The 8,306-nt window shown below is 54.3% G+C and overlaps 1 pseudogene; it reads left to right on the top strand.

Moving 5' to 3' along the window:
- Positions 1–239: 239 nt before the first annotated feature.
- Positions 240–902, top strand: LOC112666920 (U1 small nuclear ribonucleoprotein C-like; annotated as a pseudogene).
- Positions 903–8,306: the final 7,404 nt, after the last annotated feature.

The raw sequence follows: 8,306 nt of genomic DNA, 5'->3' as shown, positions 1-8,306 counted from the left end.
GAAAAAGAAAAGAAAGACTGATGATAACAGTGCTGACCAGGACAGGGAGAAGTTGGAGCACTTTGTATACGGCTGCTGTGAATGTATAAATGGTGCAACCCCTTGGGACACAGTTCTGCAGCTCCACAGAAGGTCAGACATGGGGTTACCACATGACCCAGCAATTCCACCCCCAGATATACGCCCACCAGAATCACAAGCCAGGACCCAGGAGGAAGGAAAACATTTCTGCACAAAAACTTGTTCATGTCGTCATTTCCGGGCGGCGCGGGACAGAGTGGCCAACGGCCTGCAGAGCAACATGCCTAAGTTTTATTGTGACTAGTGTGACACATACCTCACCCATGACTCTCCATCTGTGAGAAAGACACTGCAGTGGTAGGAAACACAGAGAATGTGGAAGACTGCTGTCAGAAATGGATGGGAGAGCAGGCTCAGAGCCTGATCCACAAAACAACCGCTGCATCTCAACCAGGAAAGGTACCTCCTACTCCATTCTGGGCTCCTCCTCCTGCAGGGGCAATGATCCCACCTCCCCCCAGTCTCCCGGGTCCTCCTCGCCTTGGTATGATGCCAGCCCCCCATATGGGGAGCCCTCCCATGATGCCAATGATGGGCTCTCCTCCTCCTGGGATGATGCCAGTGGGACCTGCTCCTGGAATGAGGCCACCTATGGGAGGCCACATGCCAATGATGCCTGGGCCCCCAATGATGAGACCTCCTGCCCGTCCCATGATGGTGCCCACTCGGCCAGGAATGACTCGACCAGACAGATAAGGAGAGACAGGAACCTCTTTATATTCATTTTATATTACTTGTTCTACTTCACCAGGAGATCACGGTGCTGTGACTCTGGGTGTTTTCTAACAGCATGACAAGGAAGACTTGCTTCCCCTTCCTATCAAAGAAAGAATAGTTTTTGCAGGGGAGTAGTGGAACAAAAAAAAGGGAGGGCAATTTTCATTTGTATTGTGAAATGTGAAAATAAAATTGTCGGGATCCCTGGGTGGCACAGCGGTTTGGCGCCTGCCTTTGGCCTGGGGCACGATCCTGGAGACCCGGGATCGAATCCCACGTCGGGCTCTCGGTGCTTGGAGCCTGCTTCTCCCTCTGCCTGTGTCTCTGCCTCTCTCTCTCTCTCTCTGTGACTATCATAAATAAATAAAAATTTAAAAATAAATAAATAAACTTTAAAAAAAAAGAAAGAAAATAAAATTGTCAACTGTTTTAGTTAAAAAAAAAAAAAAAACAAAAAAAACTTGTTCATGTACGTTCATAGCGGCACGATTCCCGACAGCCCAAAGGTCCAAACAACCCAAACGACCATCAACTAATGAATAAACAAACGTGTCCATTCATACCGTAGAATGTTAATCAGCCATAAAAAGGAAGCAAAAATTAATAAAATAAAGCCTTATTTAAAATAGAGGCCGGCCCAGGTGCACCGAGCCCAAGTGCCCATATGAACCTCTCTGCCCCAGCCGAGGGGAAGACTATCTTGAAGCTAGAAGGTGCAGAAGCCAGAGTATGAAGTGGAATGAATGCTCCTGTTCTGAGAAGCACACTTGTAACTGCATCTTTTGGAATCCTTTTCTGGGGAGGCGGGGACTTATGTATTTTATTTCAAAGATTCTCTGGTCACAGGTTTTCCCCAGGGAAATTCTGAGAAATTTGCAGTTTCTTACCAGATAAAACATGGAGATTTTTGCCCTTAGTCCTACTCCCCAACCCCTCCCTCCTTTTTTTAGTTTTAATTTATTGGTTAAGTTGATGGTGGCAATCCGTGAGATGTGTCAAAGAGTGTACAGATGTATGTGTGTATATTGTATGTATGCTAACATATTACTGAAGGACACATTTTAATAAAGATTTCTGTCATAATTCAAAATAAAATAAAGTAAAATAAATATAATAAAATAATAAAATAAATAAAATAATATAAAATAAATAAAATAAAATAAAATAAAATAAAATAAAATAAAATGCCAGGATGAGAATCCCTTGTCCCTACCCTAGTCCTCCCTGGTCCTCAAGGCAGAACCAGGGGGAGGCCCAGCATCCTGGGGGCCACACTACTTTAGCAGGGGACTTCATTGCCCCAGCAACAGCCCAGCCAATGAGAGACGGTCACAGCCCAGCCAATGAGAGATGGTCACAGCCCAGCCAATGAGAGATGGTTACAGCCCAGCCAATCAGAAGCCACCACGGTGGCGCCTCCCCCCACTTTGCTCCAATGGATGTCTCTGTTAGCGCAGCCCCGCCCACATCCTCTGCTCTATAGAAGAGTGGCCCTCCCTTCCTTCTCCAGACTTGCCTGTGGTTTGGCTGTGGTTCCCAGCTTCCCTGTTACAATGATTTATTCCCACATAAACCCAGTTTTCCTGCAAAACAACTGACATAAAGTTTTACTTCTTTTTTTAGGTTTCCTTTTTTTTTTAGGATTTTATTTATTTATTCATGGCAGATGCACAGAGAGGCAGAGACACAGGCAGAGGGAGAAGCAGGCCCCATGCAGAGACCCCGATGTGGGACTCGATCCCAGGACTCCAGGATCGCGCTCTGGGCCAAAGGCAGGCGCTAAACCACTGAGCCGCCCAGGGATCCCCTAAAGTTTTATTTCTAATGACAAACCCGTGACTTGGTGATCACACACGGGCCCAGAGAAGACCCCAACCACTCCCAGCTGCTGAGCAAACAGGTGCGGGTCCTCCCAGGGCCCCCCGCTCTCCCCCCCACCCTGAGCTGAGGCTTAGTCCTGTCCTGGGGTCAGAGCCCTGCTCCCGGTGTGCTCTCTGCAGGGTCAGCTGGGGACCCGTGTGAAGGGCTCGTCCTCTGAGACGACTCCCCGGGCTTTGGTTCCAGCTCCTTTCCTCTCCGAGCGGTGCCTGATGAGACGCGCTGGCTTTTGGGTTGACTCCTGGTGCTCTAGGAGGGGGACACTTCCCTTTTTCCTCTAGAGAAAAACCTCTAGGAAATGGGATCTCGGTCACCCAAGTGCTTTGTGGGCAGCACTCCTTCTTTCTCGTGTGTAAAACCTGGGCTCCCTCCGCAGGTGTGCGTCTAATTGGGTGGACGGAACCAGGAGAGACGGAGAACCTCAGTGGCCCTTTGCAGAACTTCCCATCTGCCCCAATTTGTTGTGTACTTGAAGTGAAATGAGAAAGTTGTGGTTGCAAAAATAACAGCAACAAACAAACAAACATCGAAGACTGAAGGGATGCCCACTTCAACTGGTACCTGAGGCTTCCAGACATTTTTAGGATCCTAATTTTGGCTCTTTGCAAAATACTATTTCTAAAATAACTGTGCCCTGGGATGCCTGGGGAGCTCAGCAGTTGAGCGTCTGCTCCCGGCTCAGGGTGTGACCCCGGGGTTCTGGGATCGAGTCCCGCATCGGGCTCCCCACAGAGGGCCTGCTTCTCCCTCTGCCTGTGTCTCTGCTTCTCTCTCTGTGTCTCTCATGAATAAAAATTTTTCGAAAATGAAAATAAAATAACTATGGCCAAAAATAAATAAATAATTGTAGCCAACAAACCATTGAAAGGTGTCCAAATGGCTCCTAAGGCTCTTTCCTTTCCCTAATCTTTGTCACCAGACATGCTGGGTGGCAGCCACCTGCTGCTCAGACTCCACCTCCTGCGGCCTCTTCCTCTCCTCCTCCCTCTGCCCCATTCGGCCTCCTGTGTACCCCGCCCTTCTTTTTTTTTTTAATGTATTCTCGGGGTCCCTGGGTGGCTCAGCGGTTTAGCGCCTGCCTTCAGCCCAGGGCGTGATCCTGGAGACCCAGGATCAAGTCCCACATCACATCCAGTCCCACATCAGGCTCCCTGCAGGGAGCCTGCTTCTACCCTCTGCCGGTGTCTCTGCCTCTGTGTGTGTGTGTGTCTCTCATGAATAAATAAATAAAATCTTTTAAATAAATAAATAAATAAATAAATCTATATTTATTAAGGAGCTAGATGGGGATCTGCTCCTTCAGTTAAAAGGACCACCGTGGGAAACGATGTCCACTGCAGAGTTAGTGAATCTGGCCGCCCAGCTCCTACCACAGGTGTGTCATCTAAAAGAGAACACTAAAATTCCCTGCAGTGGTAAATCTCATCCTCTGGAGCCCCCACACGCCCACCACCGAGATGTCACAGGGCGTCCGATGCACGGCCCCGGCCTCCTCTGACCCTCAGGGGACAAAAGGAGACAAACTTCAATACTGGGAAAGACCGATCGCTTCTACTGCAAACAGCCACGCTGGGGAGAGCGGCGTGCACAGCGCCCAGCCCAGGAGGACCGCATCGCACCCAACAACCTGCACATTTCGTCCCTGAAAAGCCACCTCCGGCCTCTCCCTAGCTGGGGGGGCCCCCGTGTCGCCACCCTCCAGGTAGGAGGCCCTGGGATGCACCTGCTGCATCTAGACTCGTGGCGAACCCTGGGGGGCCCTGCACACCCCGTGCAGACGGGACAGCGACAATGTCCCGGGGCGGCAGCCGATGACACCTGAGCCACAGGCTTCCCGAGACGTGGGGCTCCTCACTGCGCCTCCTTCTCTCCTTCCCGGACAGACATGCTCCTCGTCTGCCTGTGCAAGACCCAGCGGGAGGGGGAGCCTCTTCCGGGGCTCTGGCCTTTGGGGAACAGGCTCATCAGGATCCCATGAGCTTTTTAGGGATGCCCAGGTGGCTCGGTGGTTGAGCATCTGCCTTCGGCTCAGGGCGTGACCCCAGGATCCCGGGATCGAGTCCCACATCAGGGTCCCCGCAGGGATCCTGCTTCTCCCTCTGCCTGTGTCTCTGCCTCTTCTCTGTGTCTCTCATGAATAAAATATTTTTAAAAACTTTAAAAAAGGATCCCATGAGCTGTTTGAAGGGATAAAAAGTTCAGAAATCACAAGTCATTCCTTCATTTGAACTATTAAGTGAGTTAGGATTCTTATCCGAATTCATGGTCGCTGAATTTGCAACCTTACAGGCTGTGTTACTGATAATTCAGTTCCAAATAGTTTGAGATAATTACACAGTTTCAAAACAGGTTGGAAGTTGTGCTACTTTGGCAAACACGTCACCAGCTAAGCCCGTGTCCTCACCTGCCCCGTCTCCGCCCAAAGCCCTGGCCTCATTCTCTCCCCGAGCTCCTGCAGGATCCCCTCTCCCGCTCTCCTGCCGCCCGGAGCAGGGACCTCCTGGAGCCACACAGGACTCCGGGTTTGCCCACAGGGAGGACGTCCTCCCCCACGTTGGAACAGGTGCCTGGATTAGACTCATTTTACCACTTGGGACTGTCACGTTATTTCTGTTTTGTAAAATTATTTCAAGTTTGCATACTGCTGCCTGTGAAACTTTTGTGAAAATGATGTACAGTTGGGATGAGCACTGGGTGTTATATGTTGGCAAATTGAATTTAAATATTTTTTTTAAAAAAAGAAAATGAAAAAAAAATGAAAAAAAAAAAAAAAAAGAAAAGAAAATGATGTACATAATAAGTAGATGCTCCCCAGAGCTTACAATCCTGATAAACTCAGACTAGACGGGAAATGCCTGAGTTGGATGCTTGACAATGAGGAGTTTAACAGTATCCAAATTACACCTCAATTTTATTTATTTTTTTTTAATTTTTTTAGTTATTTATGATAAATAATACAGAGAGAGAGAGAGAGAGAGGCAGAGACATAGGCAGAGGGAGAGGCAGGCTCCATGCACCGGGAGCCCGATGTGGGATTCGATCCTGGGTCTCCAGGATCACGCCCTGGGCCAAAGGCAGGCGCTAAACTGCTGCGCCACCCAGGGATCCCTACACCTCAATTTTAAAACATTAATGAGAGGAAGAGGAGAAGAAGAAATCATTGGATGAAGGCGAGTAGGAGCCCGAAGCCCCCCGGAGGTGTTTTCAAGCCTGGACCCGGGTTCGGCAGATGCGGGGAGCCCCCCGACCCCGGGGGGCAGAGAGCAGCGTGGGCGGGCACCCCCGGGGGTTTGCTGCCGTCACCCACAAATGACACAGGTGGTAGATAGTTGGGGAAGGATTATTTTACAATAAATGAGGCTGAACCTCAGAAGAAGAAACGGGGGTAACCCACATGGGAAGCCACCTGTGCAGACCCCACGTGAAGCTGAGCTCCTGCGCTGCAGGTGTCTTCTTCCCAAGGTCCCTGTGGGCACTGGATGGGGTCCCCCGACATTCCTTCGTTCAGTCCCGACCCCAGCGTGGGGGTATTTGGAGATGGGCCTTTAGGGAGGTGACAAAGGGAGGTTAGGGGGAGGCCCAGATCCAACAGGACAGGTGTCCTCGTAAGTCCAGACAGCAGAGAGCCCGCTGAGTGCACGCAGCTGCCCGGGTGCCACGGAGAGTTCCTCCCCAGGAGACCCCGGGAGGTCCAGGGGCTGACACCCCTATCCTGCAGGGAGACGTGGGGGGACCCAGCAAGGAATCCCAAACCCTTCCCAAAACTGGGGCCGAAACCACAGACCCTGGGGTGCAGGTGTTGGCAGGTCTGACTTAGGAGCAGCAGGGAGGGGGTCGCGCCTGTAGGGACCCAGCTGACGGTCCTCATGGGCCGGCACCCCCAGTCGCAGCCGAGAGGCGCCCACGGCCTCGGCCGCAGGGCTCCGCGCTCCCCGGAGGACAGGGCCCCGTGCCGACCAATGAGCTCCCCACCAGCCGCACCCGAAAGAGTGGTGGCAGCTGCTGTCACGGGGCGAGCCTGCCCCAGGGGGGCCCTGGTGGTCCTCAGGGCCGGGGGTGCTGGTGCGGACACACGCGGCTGGGTGGGGCAGGTAAGGGCTCCCGGGTCCCCACTTCACCCCGCAGAGAGATTCGGGGGGGCTCCGGCCACGCCCTCCGCCAGGGGGGAGTCCTCGGGGAGCACCCAGTCCTCCCACAGCCACTCATGGCTTAAAGGCTGCTCTGGGGCGCCTGCGTGGCTCAGTGGGTTGTGTGCAACTCGGTCTCAGGTCAGGTCACGGTCTCAGGGACGTGAGACCGGGCCCCACGGAGGAAACGCTCCCCCACGGGCCGGGTGCAGCAAGCGGGCGGGAACGAGCACCTGCAGAGCAGCTTCCACCTGCTGTGGGGCTCAGGCACCGGAGGGAAGGTGCAGCCCAGGCCCCGCCGGCTGCCCGGCTCCAGGCCTGGGAAGGAGGCACCTTGGTCTCGGCCTCGGGGTGCGGGGGTGCGGGGGTGCAGGGGTCCTTTGGAGGAAAGAGGAATTGGCCAGCTCCTGAGAAAGCAGCCACCGTCCCTCCCTCCCCGGCGTTCCCCTCGTGGGGATGCACAGGTGCCCCGGCCCTGGGGGCAGGTGGGAGAGGGGGGCCGAGCACCCAGGACCCCGCCATCCTGGAGGCCGCCACACGCCGACCCCAGAGCTGCGGCCTTGCCACACTCACGCCTGCACGGCCGCTTTGCAGATTAACTCTCTGGCTGCCGCCTAGGCCGGGCGCCCAATGAACTCATGAATGGGGTTCCGGGATTGCCCCCCCGGGAGAACCCACTCCCCATCAGACACCGGCCGGCTGGGCACCGGGGCCTTGGCGTCACCAGCCTCTGGTGCGGCCAGGAAGCAGCCACCATCGCGCCGGCCAGTGCCCGCGGCCCAACGCCGCCAGGACCAGGAGCCACTCGGGGTGCCCACCTGGCGGGGTCAGCAGCCAGGTCGCTCCTGGGCCGACCAGGAGCCAAGCCAGGATGCTCGCCGGCGCCCCCAGCCCCTAGGCGTCCTGTCTGAACCATGAACCCCCGCAACCACCCGTCCAGCACCCCGACCTCAGATCGTCCCCATCCCAGGGAAGGAGGCGAAAGGGGAGCGCCCTTAACCTTGAAGACACAGCACAGCCCGTTACTGATAGGGCAGCGCCGCGGAGCCCCCGGGAGGTCACGGGCGTCAGGCGGGCACCAGTGAGCTCATTAAGCTTTCATAATCAGTGTAATTAGTCAGCTTGGGCCATCAGAACAGCGGGCCCCAGGTGCTGGCCGGCGGGCTCTGCAGGCCCCACGGAGCTCGGCGCGGCCGGGGCTGGTTTTCTGGAGACCCCACCCCCTGCAGCTGGGCCACCCCTCCGCGCACACGCCCGGGGCCCAGGCTACCCTCATCTCTTTTTTTTTAAAGATTTTATTCATCCATTCATGAGACACAGAGAGAGAGGCAGCAACACAGGCAGAGGGAGAAGCAGGCTCCATGCAGGGAGCCCGACGTGGGACTCGATCCCGGGACCCCGGGGTCAGGTCCTGCACTGAAGGCGGCGCTAAACTGCTGAGCCACCTGGGCTGCCCTCATCTCTTTCTTTTTTAAATATTTTACTTATTTATTCATGAGACAC

Source organism: Canis lupus, chromosome 20, assembly GCF_003254725.2.
Source record: "Canis lupus dingo isolate Sandy chromosome 20, ASM325472v2, whole genome shotgun sequence".
Taxonomy (NCBI): domain Eukaryota; kingdom Metazoa; phylum Chordata; class Mammalia; order Carnivora; family Canidae; genus Canis; species Canis lupus.
This window is presented reverse-complemented; position numbering and strand designations above follow the sequence as displayed.